General features: G+C 39.0%; 1 protein-coding gene across 3 annotated transcripts in view; it reads right to left on the reverse strand.

Annotated features, from left to right (window-relative positions):
- The window catches only part of strbp (spermatid perinuclear RNA binding protein), a 120258-nt gene extending 103936 nt beyond the window's left edge, over positions 1 to 16322 (reverse strand). For 2 of the 3 annotated variants that reach the window (XM_061734292.1, XM_061734294.1), the window contains exon 1: positions 16140 to 16322. The gene's annotated coding sequence lies outside the window, so the exon portion shown is untranslated. Of the gene's footprint in view, positions 1 to 6137; positions 6208 to 16139 lie in introns of all 3 variants that reach the window. The other variant, XM_061734293.1, reaches the window with a different exon arrangement.
- Positions 16323 to 17958: the final 1636 nt, after the last annotated feature.

Below are 17958 nucleotides of genomic sequence, written 5' to 3' on the forward strand. Positions count from 1 at the left end.
GTAGGAGAACTGGGTGATATAATGGGAAAAAGATCAGGGATAAAAAAAAATAAAAATTAAAAAAAAAAAATAAAAATTAAAAAAAAAAAAAAAAAAAAAATCGATATTAAAATTTTGAATATCGATATTGAATCAACTGGATATATTGCCATATCGATATTTTTGCCCACCCCTAGGCGTGAGAGTGTGTGAACTTGTTGAAATGCGTGAGTCTCACACTAGACAGTCCTGTTATGTCAGAAGCTTCTTTGTTTGAACCATCAGCCATTTTCTTGGGGTTCTCTTCTTCAGTCCAGTTCAGACTGGATGGGTGGAGTCACGTCATTGCAGACACGCTGTACACTCATACGCGTACGCGACCTGCAGTTCTCGCCTTGCCCGTGAGTGGCGCTGGTTCAGGTCAGAGCACCAGCGGACCACAAGTGACTTGATGCGGAGGTCGTAAACTTGCGGACTGTTTTGAAGAGAGGCTGCTGAGCAGCTGTTATCCTCACATTTATGATCGACATCGCCACCGCACTGTGACAAACATGCGTGTCAGCGGTCGGAAAATCAACACAGTCCTGGGTGCAGGTAGCAAAAATATTTCTGCTGTTTCTCATCATCGGTTGCCTGCATCGGCAGGAGGAACGAGCTCTCCAGTCTCCCGACGGCTCTGGTTGAACGGCCCGACAAACCATCTGCAATGGCGCCTTTTTTTTTACCGAGATCACAAGATCAGTGATCTCCTTGTCATCCAGTGTTGCTATCTTGTTTATTTATCCATTATTCCACCAGCTGGTTTATTATACTACTACGAAATATTTTATTACGTTTCTAACTCTGTCTCTGCATACTGCCCCCAATCGATTACCGCCGGTATGACGCATTTTCCTCATGTGCGAGCGCGGTACGTTCACAACGCAGCTGGTTGTGAACGCGAACGAACGCAAGCGCAGGCTCAAACAGCAAGTATATTCGCCCCTTTAAAGGGGAATCAAACTAGCCTATCAGCACACATTCAAAACAGACAAAAAGACGTTTATTTAAATTTTTTAATCAAAACACTGAATTTACCGACATGGGAAAATTGACATCGGTCATCGCAGTGAATGATGGTAACAGTAAATTTTTCGGTTTAACGCCCAGGCCTACTTCAGGCATAGTAATTGGTTACCCATTATGATTGATACACCACCGATGGCTTAGGGAAGCCAGATAGGGTTTAGGTTGGATCCATACATAAAGATTCTGCTGGAGCATGGCTGTCTGATATGAGGCCATTTTCATTCATCATGTAACACCAAGGATAGAAAAATTCCAAACTAAACATAACATGCAGCAAAGATTAATTTGATCTTTTTTATTCTCTTTTTTTTTGGGGGGGGGGGGGGCAAAGTAGCTTTTTAATCTGAAAAAGGTAGGTCCCAGCATCCATTTATACATTTTATAAGTTCCAAACTTCATGTTTAGCATTACTACAGTTTTTTTAAAACTGTCTTCCCTCACTAAGACAGTTGGAAAGGAAATGATAACATCAAACAGGAAGCAACCTCAGGTTTCATCTATCTAACACCTGCAATGCAGCCTTAAATCTCCTCCCCTGGCATATTCACAGCCATTTACACCGTCATTCATGTGACTGAAATATAACACGACTGATCAGATAAATAATGTATGGTGGACAGAAATCCTCAACGACACACAAAAAAGACCAGTGAGTCAACTAACAAGAATAAACGCTCAACAGCAGCTAATAAGCCTGATACAACGGGGCAATCAGTTAAACCTAATGAGGCCTTTCAGGTAAGAGGTGTTGAGAAGTATTACTACAACCTGGATGATTGAGAATCTACACCAGCATACATACAGGATGTTGCAAATATCCTGACACAATCTGTTTATAAATTTAGGTCAGATAACTGAATATAATTTCCATAATTTGTATATTATATCATATAACTTTTTTTTTGTTTTTTTATTTTTTTTTTTTCAAAAAAAAATTGTTTTCAAAATTTTTTTTTTTCGTTTTTTTTTCGTTTTTTCCCTTATAAATATCAACAGTCAAGTTCCATTACAGACCTAAATGTGTACTAGTCTGTGCATATCAATAAATATATGTGCAATGATGCGCGTGTCTGTTCAATACAACTGCGTCAGACCAAGCGCAGACACAAGCTGCTCTGATCCAGACGGGTGGAGTTGGAACAAACTGTCACACAATGTCGAGAGAACGAGACAGATTCAGGAAATTTCCATCAGGGGATGAAAAAAGAAAAAAACTAAAGAAAATGGAAGAGTTTAATGCCTCTCTGAAAGGCTTGTTTGATAAATTTGTTACAAAAATCACCGATCCAGCCGGGTCTCAAGCAGCCGTGGGGCCCCGCGTCGAGGCAAGCCCAGATGACGATGAGGCAAGGGAAGGTATCCAGTATTTTGCTAATTGGAGAGTTAAAATTGCGCATATAGACACCCGATCCGACCCGAAAAACCCAAAAATTTTGCGGCGCTCGCTGCGCTCACGCGCAAGGGCCCCCCCAGCCATTTCGCACAGGGCCTCACAAATCTCCCAGGCGGCTCTGGGTGTAACAATATATCGTGCCACAAAATTTTGCGATACAAAAATGTCACGATAAGTGGAGGTGACAAACTGTAGCGCGATATTGGGTTATTAATATTAATATATTGTGTTTGCTAGTAACATCTTATTGGTGCAGCGGGATCACGTGACGACCTCGCCTCGACCCGCAGACGAAAATATTACTACGCTCAGAAGAAACTAGTACCGTTTTGCGGTCCCGATCACGGGACTCTTGCAGGATTTTGAGCTTTTACTTATAAGGTGAGCATGAATAAATCTTTTTTATGATGTAAAGATTGTGTCGTCCCCAAAGGTGGGAACGGGATGAAACGATAACAGGGTTCACCTTACGGCCTCAGGCTGGGAGCATGTGGCTGAAGCTCTTAGATCTGTCATAAGCTAAATAACAGTCATGTTGCATTTTGAGTTTGGGACTTTTCATAGTTTATTTATTTACTTTTATTTATTTATTTAATTTTAGTTGTTAAATTTCAGGAAAAGATAAAAGTCAAGTCATACATGAGAGAAACTATTCAGTTTGTGTCAAAATATTTTTACTTGTATGAAACTGAAGATGCATAATGCAAACCTGACATTTACTTTTAGTTCAGTTTGTGGATTGAGACAATTTTTTCCAGTCATATGTTTCTCATTCAAGGTTGTTAAAAAAATACTGCTATAATATCATATCGTATCGTTATCGTGACATCAATATCGTGTATCGTACCGTATTGTGAAATTAGTGTATTGTTACACCCCTAATAAATATCAACATCAAACAAATTATCCAAGAAAAATGTGACTTCCATTTGTCTAGAAGTCGCATTTTCCATGATTAAGGTGAAGTGCTCCTCTTAATTGAGCCTGGCTTCTGGGCTTTTATTGTTAGCTAATGAATGAGACATTTTTGGGGCAATTAATCGAAACAATCTTGGTGTTAGAACAGAAAAGATGACAAACAGTTAAAGCACCTTAGAAACCTAACGCTGTGGGTCATCTGTAGAGGAAGATACCCACTTAATAACTGCAAAATCTCACTTGTCCTCAGACTGACTTCCCGATGTTTGCTTGCAGCATAAAATGTAGTTGTGCTCCAGATCTTTTTACTGCCCCAGCAACTTCCCTTCCGGATATAAACTGGTAGGTAGATCCGATGATGTGATGTGTTTTTAAATTGTTCTGTTATATTTGTAGTTTAATTGGTTCTGTTTCATTGTCACTGATATGTTTTGACCCTTTTGCATGCAATTGTTTAATTAAATCTACTGAAATCTGGATCATCTCTCGAATCTTATTCTTGGTAACTTAGACACTCAGTTTTCAGTCCAGTTATTCACCTAGTTGGAAATAAACGTGTTAAAGAAGTTTAGCAGGTTTTTCCACGACAGTAACACAATATCCTGCTTCAGTCTAAACAGTCTTGTATCCATCAATTAATCCTCAGCAAACGTGTCCATCAAGTCAGTTTTCCACCACAGATGCAAGCTAGACCTCATTCAGTGGTTGGTTTTGATTGTCTGGATTTTAGGCTGTACTTTGTGCCTTTCGTGTATTTTACCATATGTTGTCTATTTTTGTATCAATACTTGCATAGTGCAGTTCTTGTACTTAACACTCAAAACCCAGACTAAAAATGAAAAGGTATAAAAACAATAAACGAAAAACAAACTTTAAAAAGGAGTCAGGCTGATTTTTTCCCCCTGTGGTATTAAAGAAATGTTTGTAACTAATTTGCTTAAAATACCTCAAAAGACAATATAGTGTGTTCCTTTTCTGCCATCCCTTCCCACCAGCTGGTTTTACGAGATGGAGGGAGGCACCTCAGTCTACTCCACCCTTTCTTCCTGAGATTGTGCATTTTCTAACATTAATCTATCACTTTGCTACCCACCTCTGAGGAGCAAATTCAGCATTTTGTGAAGCTGGTGGAAATAAGATAGGGAGATGGGTAATTCTACTCTCCAAATGAAATGACAGTGCTGTGTTTTTACAGAGTTTAAAAGTCATTCAGACACCCAAAGAAATAAATGTTCTTACATTTTCTTTATCATTAAATGACTTCTGAAAATATTGTTTTTACTTTAAACTCCATCATTTAAATTTTGGCACTTTTTAGATTTAACTAAACATTTACAGTTTTGCGCTTCCCATTAACAGTTTCTTCAGTTATTCATCGTTTCATACAGGCTACTTTACTTAGCAGCACTGTCACTATCACAACTATGGATAAATATACATATATGTGTAGCTCATATCATCCAGCAAAGAATGAATGTCCGTAATACAAATCACATGAAATAGACTGTTTGCTTTCACTATTTGTATCCTCTGTCTGCTTGTGTTTAATATTACAGTGTGCAAAATGAGAACACACTGTCTGCTGAAAGCCAGTCATGATGAAAATCATATTTTGGCACCAAACAGTTTGGACAGATGGAACAAAGAGGCAATGGCATGGCTTATGTATTTGAGCAAAAACCACAGTTCTTTTACAAATTAACTGATCTACTCTTTGCATGTATGGAGCAGAACAGTCTCATAATTCGCAAATGCACACACCTTTTCACAAATGCACAGGACAAAATTCACAAATGCACAGAACAATTCACACGTGCGTAGGACAAGATACACACATGTATTTTTGATGCACACACAAATATAACTTGATTTACAAACGTTTTTTTGTCTGTGAGTTGCGCTGGATTTGCGTGTGACTTTTGAGACTCCCCTGACGTGACTCGATCCACAAATATGTTTTTTTTAACACAGAAGGATCTGCAACCAATCAGATGTCTTCCTTTGTTTCAGCCAATCATAAGAGCGCACCCCACGTGGGGGACGATTTACTCGTAAACCAATCAGATTAAAGGGGGGGATACACCTGCTGTTTGAACTGCGTTCGCGTCATTCGCTTAGAAAAGTGATTCAATATTTCAAATTGGTGGAATAAAGACAGATAAACAAGACAGCAACACGGGGTGGAGAGGAGATCACTGCTCTGCTTTTCTTGTGATCTCGGTAAAGAAAACAATGCGACCGGAGATGGTTTGTCGGGCCGTTCAACCAGAGCCGTCGGGAGACTGGAGAGCTCCAAGTCCTGCCAATGCAGCAACTGATGATGAGAAACAGCTGAGATATTTCTGTATTTGAACTGCAGGTGTCTTTCAGGAGAATACTTGCTGTTCAGAACGCGACCTGCAGTTCTCGCTCTGGCCGCGATATATATCTTGTCCTACGCACGTGTGAATTGTTCTGTGCATTTGTGAAACGGTGTGTGCATTTGTGAATCGGTGTGTGCATTTGTGAATTTTGTCCTGTGCATTTGTGAAACGGTGTGTGCATTTGCGAATTATGAGACTGTTCTAGCTCCATACGCATGTCCTTCTCTTTTCTTTCCTTTTACAAACAAAAGGAAGGACACTCATACGTACGTAGACAGGTGACTAAACGGTGGCTATGGTTGGGGCTGATGTGCCATAAGAAGATGAAAAGATGTCAGAGGAAATACGGTTGTGCTTCACAGCAAGCGCTGTTTCTCTGCTCTCTAGCATGTATGAGTGTATCGGGCAGAGTTTACCGCTCTGCTGCATCCTCTGCTTTTCAACCTCTCAGCAATCACAACAAACTGGCCGGATACATCTCAGGAGCTGCAAGGTGGACAACACAAGCTAAGTGTCTACTTTACAGTAGTATCTTTGAATTCATAGTCATATACAGGAGTCAGCCTCCTTCACAGCCAGATCAGTTTGCTTTCTATGACAACACATCTTTTACAACAAACTTGAACTGTAATTTTCTACATGTTTTGCAAGCTATTTTGTCTTATTGAACAGATGCAGAGGAAGCTGTGTGAACATGGACCACTCCGAGCATTGACGCCACTGTAATATGTAATAATAATTTGCTGAGAGCTGATTTAACAAATACCTTTCGTACCTCAAGCAAGTCAACATCCTCTTTATCCTTTTTTTTCATGTTTCTCCTTTCTCCAGACGTAGAAATTAATTGTTTTAGGGGACAGTGTTAAGTTTTCCGGACAACCTTCATGTTATGCAGGAAAGATTTTAAGAGACAGTTCTGAATGAGTTCATGGAGATTACAGCGTGTGTGGCAGTATGTGCAGAGGAGAGGGACAAGAATCCCATAAATCCCACTTTATGAGATCAACACCCTCGTCAGAAATCTCACGCCACTCAGCATTTCCCTGATAATCTCCATTACCAATTACGTGGGGATATGCCACAGATTATCATGAAGACCACAATTAATCTGCTAATACCAGTCCATGGATCATGACGTAGTTCAGAGAAATTGGTGCTTTCAGTCACACACAGGTTACAAAAAAAAATACATTTTGTTTCTTTATGAGCACAAAATAGGTTTACACCTTATTCCCAGACATATAAATTCATGTTGACTTGGTTTCTTTTGTGCTTTAACATTTTTAATAGCCCATTTTTAATCCTCTCTAAAAGTACATCCTCTCTTACTACCCTTTTTTATTCCAAACTCACACTTGAATGCCACCATTTGTACTGGTCAACTGTGTGGTTTCACCATCCTAATGTGCGCTTTCAAATATGCCAACACTGAACAATCAAAGAAGTTACAACAGTGTAACTTCTGAGTGTCTAGGGGGCTTTAATTCACCGCAGTGGCTAATCTCAACTCCGCGCGTCAATTCAGCTCTTTGACTACATTCATTTCCAGTTCAAAGGTTTGTTGACCTTGAAACACTCATTTTACCACCGTACCTCGCAAGCAGAAAGATGAAAAGAAACAGTGGCACAACATTTCCACCTTGAACGGACCACGTGAAAAAGAGATCTGGTTCTGCTCAGCTGGGGCCCGGATGACAAAAAGAGTAAGATTGTCAAGATCTATGTAGAAGAATTTGAAAAAAAAAAAAACTGTTTCTGCAGGTGATCTTGCAGAAGGATGATGAAAGATGGCAGGGCACTCTTCTATCGCTCTCGGATGTCATGGATGCCTCGCCCAGACCACTTTCGTCTGTGTGTTGCAGAGAGGACAGATGGTCAACAGCTCACTATCAGGAGTGACTTAGGCCTCTGTCATTCAACCTTAAATTACTGAACCAAAATAGCCACTACAAACCAAATTTATTACTGTTGAGGTTAGCAAGCAGACCTCCATCTGCTTATGAATGGCACTAAAAGACAAATCAAACATCACCTTGGGCTTTTGTAAGTTGTCAATACTATGTTTCCACTTTTCATTTGAATAATTAAATGAGATTACAAAAGATGAAAAAGAGACAAAATAACTAATATAGTAATGTGTTGCAAAAATACTACCCCCTGCACCCTTTAGAAATTCCCAGTTTTCCTAGGTTTCTTGCAACAGCTAATGAAGGTCTCATCCTTTCTCAATGGCACTTTTACACTGGACTGAATCCCCCAAAGTTGGTGAACCATACTGGGATTCAACTGGCAACTTTCCAGCCATATTCCAAATATGGTGTACTTGGTTTTAATATATAACTTTACATTTCCTGGAAGTTTGAATATGGACAATGTATGGTTTCCCTGATCTAAGCTTTTTTTGACATAGTGAGCAGAGCTGGGACATGGTTTGTGTTGTTGTATTTGTGTGTGTCTGTGAAAAGGTATGAATGTGTGCACATTTAAAAGAGAGAGAAAGAGAGGACACAAAATTGTGATAGACACACCAAGAAGGCATTTGGTCCGTGCAAATGGGCTATCAACATGTGTACTAAAGAAAGGTTGGCCAATCTGGCCTATAGATCCAATAAAAATACCTTAGGGTTAGGGCTGGGCGATATATCGAGATTTTAATATATATCGATATATTTTCAAACATGATATGGTATGAGACAATATCGTTTATATCGATTTTAAAAAAAAATTAAAAAATTTTTTTTTACATTTTTTTTTATAAATGATTCTGATATAGCTTATTTTATGACAAATTGACTTGAATGTTTTATTTGAGATTTGCACAAATGTTTTGTTATTTGCACAACTGTCAACCTCAGTGGAAAAGTCTGCCTGTTACTGTCTACATTGTATTAATTGCACAGTGTATTTTAATTTAATTGTTATGTAGGAAAGGGATATTTGTTTTATTTTATTCAAGAAGCATTTTTATTCTATATATGCAGGCAGTTTATTTTTATTTCATTTGTTTTATACATTTTGATATTGTGCAGACCTCTGTTAACAAAAGGTACCTGTGTGACATTTGGCACGAGACCTTGTATTAAAACTGACTGTTTTTTTTAAGGGTTTGCCTCAGAAAAAATGAAGCTAACAGAGATGCTATGCTATAATGCTTTGGGGGAAACCCCAATTAAGGCACAGAAAAAATATCGAGATATATATCGAGTATCGCCATTTAGCTAGAAAATATCGAGATATGACTTTTGGTCCATATCGCCCAGCCCTGCTTAGGGTAGAACCATGATGATTCTTGTCATGGTACAATAACCAATCAGAGCTGTGCTTAGTTCAGAGAGACCAAAAATGTATAAGGTAGTGTTCTTTATTTCTTTATTGATAAAATCTGGATGACTCCTGTGGTAATTTAGAAGAAATGAATGACCAATCAAGATCTGGGATGTAAAATTGCCAGGCAGCAACCCTTGCATTATGTACAATAAGTCTGTGGGAAACTGTGTACATGGGAGAGAGTACACAGAGGGCAACACTAGCGGAGTGATATAACAGATGTGCCCCCTCATAACAAAGTTCAAACTACAAACTCTTTATTCAAATTGTTCCCTCATGTGGAAGATGTGCCTACACACACACATATCTGTCACAAAATGCAATAGTCTGATAAGTGCTATAATCATGTAAGAAAAATGTAATCACCCTTGTTACTCACGTACTTCTTCCATTTGATACACATGTTTCCTTTATTTTATTAAGTGTCCCTGTAGCGTAGGACTACAACAATTGGATGATGTAATCTACATAACCAATTATAAAAAATGTTCAATACTTTTTAGCATCAACATGTCATATAAAACAACATAAATGTCACAAAGTAATGCATTTATGAGCAGTAAAAAACTACTAATTTCTTGTTGTACTTAAGGAAATTGAATGTAGTTCACTAAAAAAGAAGAACTCAAGTGGTGAGCTACCTGTGTGGGCGGTAGGGATGGGCGGTATGGACTAAAAAATGTATCACGATAATTTCTGGCATTGTTCCCGATAACGATAAAAATGACGATAAAAAAATACCAATTCAACTCCACCTTTTTCACTATAAATCTATCTCGCTCTCAGATCCGCCATGTTTGTTACACAAAAACGTCATCAACGGGAATTTATCTTTCTTTCTTTCTTTCTTTCTTTCTTTCTTTCTTTCTTTCTTTCTTTCTTTCTTTCTTTCAGGCTCATTTCCTTCCTTCCTTCCTTCCTTCCTTCCTTCCTTCCTTCCTTCCTTCCTTCCTTCCTTCCTTCCTTCCTTCCTTCCTTCCTTCCTTCCTTCCTTCCTTCCTTCCTTCCTTCCTTCCTTCCTTCCTTCCTTCCTTCGTTCTGGGTCGATTTAACACAGAACCATAAATCAGCTTTACACAAAAACGTCATCAACAGGAATTTATCGTTTTTACCGCGAGATGACAAATTCTTACCGTGGGGAATTTTTTTGACGGTTTATCGTGAACGGTAAAATATCGCCCATTCCTAGTGGGCGGTGATAAAGCGCTGTCTTTCTTGACATCATATTAAAATTAAACTAGTCAGCAAGTAAAAAAAAACAGATAACTGACTACCAAAATAATCATTGGTTAAAGCGTGTTAGTGTCAAGTTAGTTGCTCCAGAGCTATCAGGATAACCTCAAGTGTGCTACTTGATCCTATCTACACTTTGTCCTTTATCCTCACGTGCACTGTTAAATCTTATTCTGTAATTACTGTTTAAACCATTCAGTCTATCACCTCAGTAATTTCAAAGATGTGTTATGTTAAATAGTAATGTATAGAGTAGAAATAATTGTTATGGGCTTGCACTTAAACCATGAAATCAAAAATAAGGCCTTTTTCCCTACATTTTCCCAATTTTCTTATCACATCAAGAAGTAATAGTGATTATGCAAGAAACAGATCTAAAAACATAACTATATGTTTCCCCAAAAGGGGGATTGTACAGTGGGATGTGGCCCAGGTTTGTTATAATCCTACTAAAAACTAAAAGATAAATGTTAGTCAAATCCATCTATATAACAGGCTGTGTCACATTTGATCATATCTAAAGCGCAGTGATCATTTGTCATTTGTTATCACAAGGAACTGCGTGACATTTATCTGAACATTTTGACTTCAGCTGCCCTGATAACAAAAGGTAAGATTGATGTTTTGCCGTCTATGTCAGTATTATAATAAATTCTTAGGAATTAATCTCAATTTGGAGGGCAGGGACTGCCGAACTCACGCGGAGTGGTTTATATTGCCATCTGGAGCATTTTCCCTCGTAATTAAAAAAAAATGTCAGCGTGTGATATACAGTTCTTGTTACAGAGCAAAGATCAACACACAGTGCTGCATGCAATTCATTTTTCACTGGCCACATTAATTAAAGAAATATTGTACTCGGTGTCTAGAAAAACATTGTGTCACAGACTGAGCAGCTCTTCATTAACACTTCTACTGACCTCCTATATCAACTTAACCAAACTAACCAACTAACAGCCGGCGTCCATGACCCACTGATTACACTCAGGGAAATGTAAATCTTTCACTCCATTGGTTAGTACATTTAAGCACTTAAGAGCAGTTTTACTGTGTACCAAATAGGGCTGTTCGATTTTGCCCAAAAATAAAATCTCGATTTTTTTCTCTCAAAATCCAAAAGTCAAAGAAATGATTTCAAATATGCTGTTTTTTTATTGAACATTTGCCCCATTGGGCTTTAAGTGCAAACTTTGCTCTTATTAAACCAAAAATGAATGAATAAAGTGCAAAACTCTGTAAAATAAGTTGAAAAAGTTTTAAAAAATATAATAAAATATAAAGTTTTATCTCTGAAAAAAAAAACAGCAAATCAGCACTTGCAAACATACAGTAAGTTATATTTCCAATTAAATAAAACAAGACATTTTCTAATTAAACTAAACTGGGTCTTTGCATGCTAAATAATAATGCAACCCATGAAGGAGGTAGTGGTGTGTAATGTCAGTCATTACATTTGCTATTCACATTTGCAAGTTTTTTATAAAAAAAAAAAAAAAAAAAAAAAGTGAAAAATCGATTTTACGATTTTCACATTTTAACATCGTTCTAATTACATAATCGCGATTACGATTTAAAATCGATTAATCGAACAGCCCTAGTACCAAATGTTCAAGAAATAAACTTTAAGGATATATGCAGTCACCAATGCATCCTATTGTGAGTCAACAGCAATTTGGTAAAGCAATTCCTGAATATGTCATTTCAGGCTTGTTTCTTGTGTGTGATGCAGAGAACCTTACATGGCCATGTCTCCAACTCCCTGTCCTTGTCTAACTGTCTTGCTTTGTTTCTCTCCCTGTCTTGCGTCTCTGTCACTCTGACCCATTCCTGGATTCCACACAGAGGTGAAAGCAAACAGGAATGACTGCAACAGCCGCTAAATTGTGTTATTGCCAAAAAAAAAAATCTGAAAAAGTCACACACATGCACACACAGAGTCAATATTCCTGTTTTAATGTCCTTGTTCTTCAGCCAGTTTGGAAGATGTTTCCTAAAACATGATGAAAGGGATTCCTGTTCCTGCAGATGAAATGCAGGGGGGATGTGTATTTGCATGTGTGCGTGATAAACAACACAGCTAGATATAATCAGCTGGATGGATCTGAGTCAGCAGCGTGCAGATGTGTTCTTTATTATTGTGTGTGGAGGAACATTCAAAACAGTAGCACACTCTGTCGCTGTCTGCCCCTTTGCACAATCTCTCTTTCACCACAGCACAATTGGGACTCCCAACTCCCCGTTGTGCTTTCCAAAACCTTGGCAGCCAGCTTCCACATGGCCCAATAAGGAAAGCTTTTACTAAGTCTCCAGCCAATTGGATAATTCCTACATTTCCTTGCCAGACACAACTCTAAATGTGCTGCTGTAAGCTCAAATCTGAGAACTGTAAGATTCAAGTTGCATTAATAGGCATCAGGCATAAAAACATACTGTAAATGCTGCAGGGGCAGCAGGGGGAGATGGGGACATCTTCCACAATTAGTGTCTCCTCAGCTGGTGGGTGTGTGTTACCAGGATCACAAATTCTTTCAAGTGAAAACGAGACTTAAGCCAACGAGGACTCCAACAAAATCCATGATGTCGTTCTGACACTTAAATAGCATTGCAGAATGATGACTGATGGCTGAACCAGCATTTATGTGTTGGACAAGAGGACAAACCTATCATAGTCTTTTTCTCTTCATGTTACTGCGTATCTATATTAACAGAAGCTGTTTAGAATGATATTTGTAATTTCCTGATTTTTTTTGGACTAACTGGTGTTGACTATGAAAAAAATCAGTGGTAAACAAAAGTACAAAAAAGAAAAAAAAAGATATTTTAGGTTTAAACAGTCATTTCAGCAGCTCTGTGTTCATCATGCTCAGTGTACCTACTGTGGCGTTGCCATTTATCCACGTGTGTCCTTAATCTGGGTATCTAGGCTCAAGTAAGCTCCATTAGTGGAAATTAAATCCATATCTAAATCCACTTAAGCAAACAATCCAAATTCAATGAGTGTGCTCCAATCGCCTGATTGATGCCAGGAAAATCAGGCATCATAGGTTAAATATCAAGTGGTAAAGCCAGCTTATACGTTTGATCAATTTGTTTTCTCTGTCTCAAGATTGTGAGATTGATCAAAATCATTGAGTCTCACTGCTTTTTGGATCACCTTCGAATCAAAAGAATGCAAATCAATTAACCTCTCTGTAAGTCTGCAAACTGAACTAAAAATCCACACTCAGAGACAAACATCCATCGTTTTTCATCCATGTTTCATCACACAGAGAAAACTGAGCCTCTCTAAAAAGAAAAACCTTTTAAGAATCGGGGGGAAATTCGTGTAAAAGAGAAGGTGAGTTGAAATTAACCTCAAAGATTTTCCGGATAAGATAGAAATGGCTGGAGAAAACCATGCACCTTAAAATGTCTAGTGAAAGAGACAAAGACACAGGATGATTGTGCAATGCCAGCGCATGCTCTCACTCCATCCTCATCCTTTAATCTCGTCAATACCGAAGAAAAGTTCACTGCTGAGTCGATGCTTATGAAAAAGCGTCCATGAAAGTGCTCATTGGGGCTGTAGCACTGAAACGCACTGAGACAACTAACACACACACACGCACGCACGCACGCACGCACGCACGCACGCACACACACACACCATATATGTATATATGTTAAATACACAAACTAAAAGTCAGGATGTTAAAACACCATCTCTAAGTCTCCCACACTCTGACACATTCACAACGTCTACTGTAAGCAGTACAAGAGGTGCTTTATATGTGGATGTAACAAGCAACAACTAAAGAAGCAGTGTTTCCACTCAATAAATCCACTCTATCACTGAGACTGAAGCAAGAGCTGGGCAATTCAACAAAGACACCTCACATTTCTACCTAACTAGGACAGGTGTGGCAGGGTGCGTTGGGAAGGAGGGGGGGGTGTCACTTCAAGCAAATGAAACTAGGTGCAGCATTCTGGAGCGCACAAAAATAACCTAAAGGCAACAGGCCATTAGTCAACCTTGGAGGTCACTTGGTGCCAAGACCTGATAAACCAGTACAGACTAAGATCAACCACTCAACCGCTTCATTCATTAAGTCAGATCATCAAAACAGCACAATCCGTTGCCATGTATTCAAAATGTCAAGAAAAATGACATCTGTCAACAACAGATTTTTGAAACAGAAAGTTTTTTGTTTTGTTTTGGCAAAAAAAAAAAAAAATGCTGAAATTCTTGTCACCTTCCTGGTTGTTGTGAAAATAAAAGCCCCAGTTGAGGATCAGTACTGCGTGGGTTTGTGGCGTCAATTCAGTGGAAGCTAAGGTATGGCAAGGTTACAAGTCACAGAACTGGACTAGAGTATCAATCAACACGTCCAGCAAATACTCATCACAGAAGTCTGCTATGTAGCTGATCTGTGTGGTCAAGAAAATTGGAACTTTTTTCAAATGCAGTCTCGCTCACTGCAAAAACTCAAAATCTTACCAGGAATATTTGTTTTATTTCTAGTTAAAATGTCTAATTTTTACTCATTAAACCTCATTACACTTAAAACAAGAGTCATCACCAGAAACATAACTTGTTATTTGATATTTTCACCTGTTTCAAGTAAATTTTCACTTGAAATAAGTAGAAAAATCTGCCAGTGGGACAAGATTTATCATTACAAGCAAAAAAATCTTGTTCCACTGGCAGATTTTTCCACCTTTTTTAAGTTAAAATCTACTTGAAACAGGTGAAAATGGTTGTTTTTGAGTCTTGTCTTAAATGTAATGAGATTCTTTTTGACTAAAAATTAGACATTTTAGCTAGAAATAAGACAAATATTCTTGTTAAGACTTTGAGTTTTTGCAGTGTATAATAACTAGTGAAATCGATCATGTTGTTCTGATTTGCATTTGTAGTTATTCTATATGTATTAAGTAATAGAATAATCAATACAAATAGACACAGAGTAATTCCATAAATGTATTTAAAAAACAAACATTTACATTTTCCCTTGAAGCCAAGGTGTGGCGGCTGCCATACCTTGGCTTACCCAATTGACGCCCCTGGGTTTGGGTATGCCACCCAGCTGGTTGAGCGGAGCAGCGTTTCCTCCTGCGGGCTTCACTTCAGGACCGTCCACGCTCACTAAACACACCAGCACCAGCTCAGTGATGAAACACGGTGGGTTGCCCCCAAAACTTAGTTGTGGTTCCCCTAAAATAGTGGCTCGTTAAATTAAAAAGGAGATGAAAAAAAGAGGAATTTGAAGCCCGTTTGTTAGTTTATTTTGTTTGGTTGAGGGATGAAAAGCCTGAATTATGGTTCTGCGTTAAATCGACGCAGAGATTACACCGTAGGGTACGGCGTAGGGTGCGCGTCGCCGCGTAACCTACGCCGTTGGCTCTGCGTTGGTGTAACGCGGAACCATAAATGAGCCTTAACAAAGAACTGAGTGGCACTGATAATATCTCGCAGTACAGTGCGGAAGTGTCTCAGACACCTGCTGTAAAAGATGAGCTAAACACTTCTGCTTTCTGTTTCCCCACCTTCTCTTCGGAAAATAAGTCAGCTTGAATTCAGCAGAGACTTCAGATGAAAAGATTATACTAAACAACGTGGGGAAAGTTTCTTTTTGTTTTTGTACAGCTCTTCTTTTCCTTTCTCACACGGCAAAAAAAAGCGAAAGCAAAATTATCGGGGGGAAGGAAGGGACATTATAAATAATACTGATGAATAAACATCAGCCAGACTGAATGAAATCTCTCAAACCTCTGCTGCTTGTGATATTTGCCTCCCCGTGTCTCGGGATGTGCATGGAGCGCAGCGTGCAGGGGGAAATAAAAACCCAGAAAATACAAAGGTAGAAAAAACAACTTACGATGTTGGCCGCCTATTGCCGGGAGTCCGCTGCTGCTATAAAACCAATGACATCCGAATAAGAAACAAAACCTGACAAGAGCCGTCCGGTCGCAGCGACCAGGAGTCTCACACACACTTGACACCCGGGACAGCAGCGCAAGCCCGGAGCCGCCTGCTGGTCTCTGCTGCTCGGCACGAGGCGACGCACGGCAGCGAAAAAGAAAAGAAAAAAGATTTCCCTCGAGATGAATGGTGGCACTGCGCATGCGCGGAGAGGGTCGACTCATTCCGGCGGAGTCGGGCTGTGCAATGGCAATTGCAGAAAAGTGCTGCATTTAGTTTTCTGGGGGACGGTTTTAGAAGGAACGACAACGGGTAGTTGCTTAAAATAAATACTGATTTGTGGACATTAATGTAGGAAATAAAAAGAAAACTGGAAAGTGAAACCATTATGCAGATGTGTACATCGGTTGTGGGAGTAAAACTGTGGAACTCTCTACAAAATGATTTAAAGGAATGCACAAATTCACTTAGGTTCAAAAAAATGTATAAAGATAAAATATTTAAGTTATATGATCATGAATAGACTGGGAATTAAGCAGTATTATTAATATCTGTGGTTGGTTCTATTTAAGTGTATATTTTTGTAAATATTGGATACATTGACTGTTCTTTTTGTTTTGGTATTTAATAAGGGGCAGGTAACATAAGACTTGTCTTCATCCTGCTCCTTTTCGGTCATGGGTGTGTAGATTGACCACCATGCACGAAACGAAATAAATAAATAAATTATTCTGGTTATTTTGTGCAGGTAATGGGATTCGCTTACTTTCTACACCAATAACCCGACTATATCTGTAATTACATTCAGGCCGCCTGGATTTATTTTGATTTTATGGCTGTAGAATTGTCAAATGTGAAAAGAATCAGTGCTCCTGTCCATTTTTTTTTCCAAGATAACTTCAACTTTCAATATCTGGCAGTTATTCAATATTATGTGTTCTTTCTGGCTGTGTAATAACTGTTTAATTAATGTCAAGAATGCACTTAAGCAAACGAGCTAATGATAATCATGGTCATTGTGACATTCAAATGGTTAAATTTGCCTGATTTACACTAAAAAAATACTCAACTACTTCGAGTTGAGCCATAATTGGATTTCCAACAATAACAATAACACAAACTGGCCAATCAAGATCAATTTAGTCCATGTATTCATCGGGACTCTCTCCAAGTGAGGCATGACTCTCTCCCAGACAGTCTTATAAATAATTCAGCAATAAAAGCTTGCCTCTGCTTGCCTGCATACAGTATCAAAATCCTCTCCGATGCATCGATTTTAAAGCGGGCGTTACCCATTCAAGCAAATCCCGGGGCAGATTTGAGTTCAGCCGACATTCTCGTCTCGAAAATGGCTGTGACCGGTCAGTGAGATCAGCCAGGGATTAGGCGGCTTCTGTCAACTATCAATAGCCATGTGCCTGCAAGACATGGGCTAAGTGGAGGAGGAGAAGGAGGAGGCAGTGAAGGGAGGGGGGGGGGGGGGGGGGGGGTGGGGTGAGCTTCAATGCGCAGGAGGCACAGACCGAGCAACCTGCCAAGGATGCTGTTTGTCCCGTCCGAGGACTCACATGGGGGCAAGAGTCGACCAAAACCGACCAGAAATCTAATCTTATCATGTATCCTGTCCAAGAACCAATGACCCCCCCATGTAGGATAAAATATATAAAGCCAAGTGAGGAAAGAGAGAAAGAAGAAAAGAAAAAAAAAAGCAATTTACCTGGACGCGGCTACCGACAAGCCCCTATTACTTCCTAGATGTGGCTTTCAGGGCTGCC

Source organism: Cololabis saira, chromosome 11 (assembly GCF_033807715.1).
Source record: "Cololabis saira isolate AMF1-May2022 chromosome 11, fColSai1.1, whole genome shotgun sequence".
Taxonomy (NCBI): Eukaryota; Metazoa; Chordata; class Actinopteri; order Beloniformes; family Belonidae; genus Cololabis; species Cololabis saira.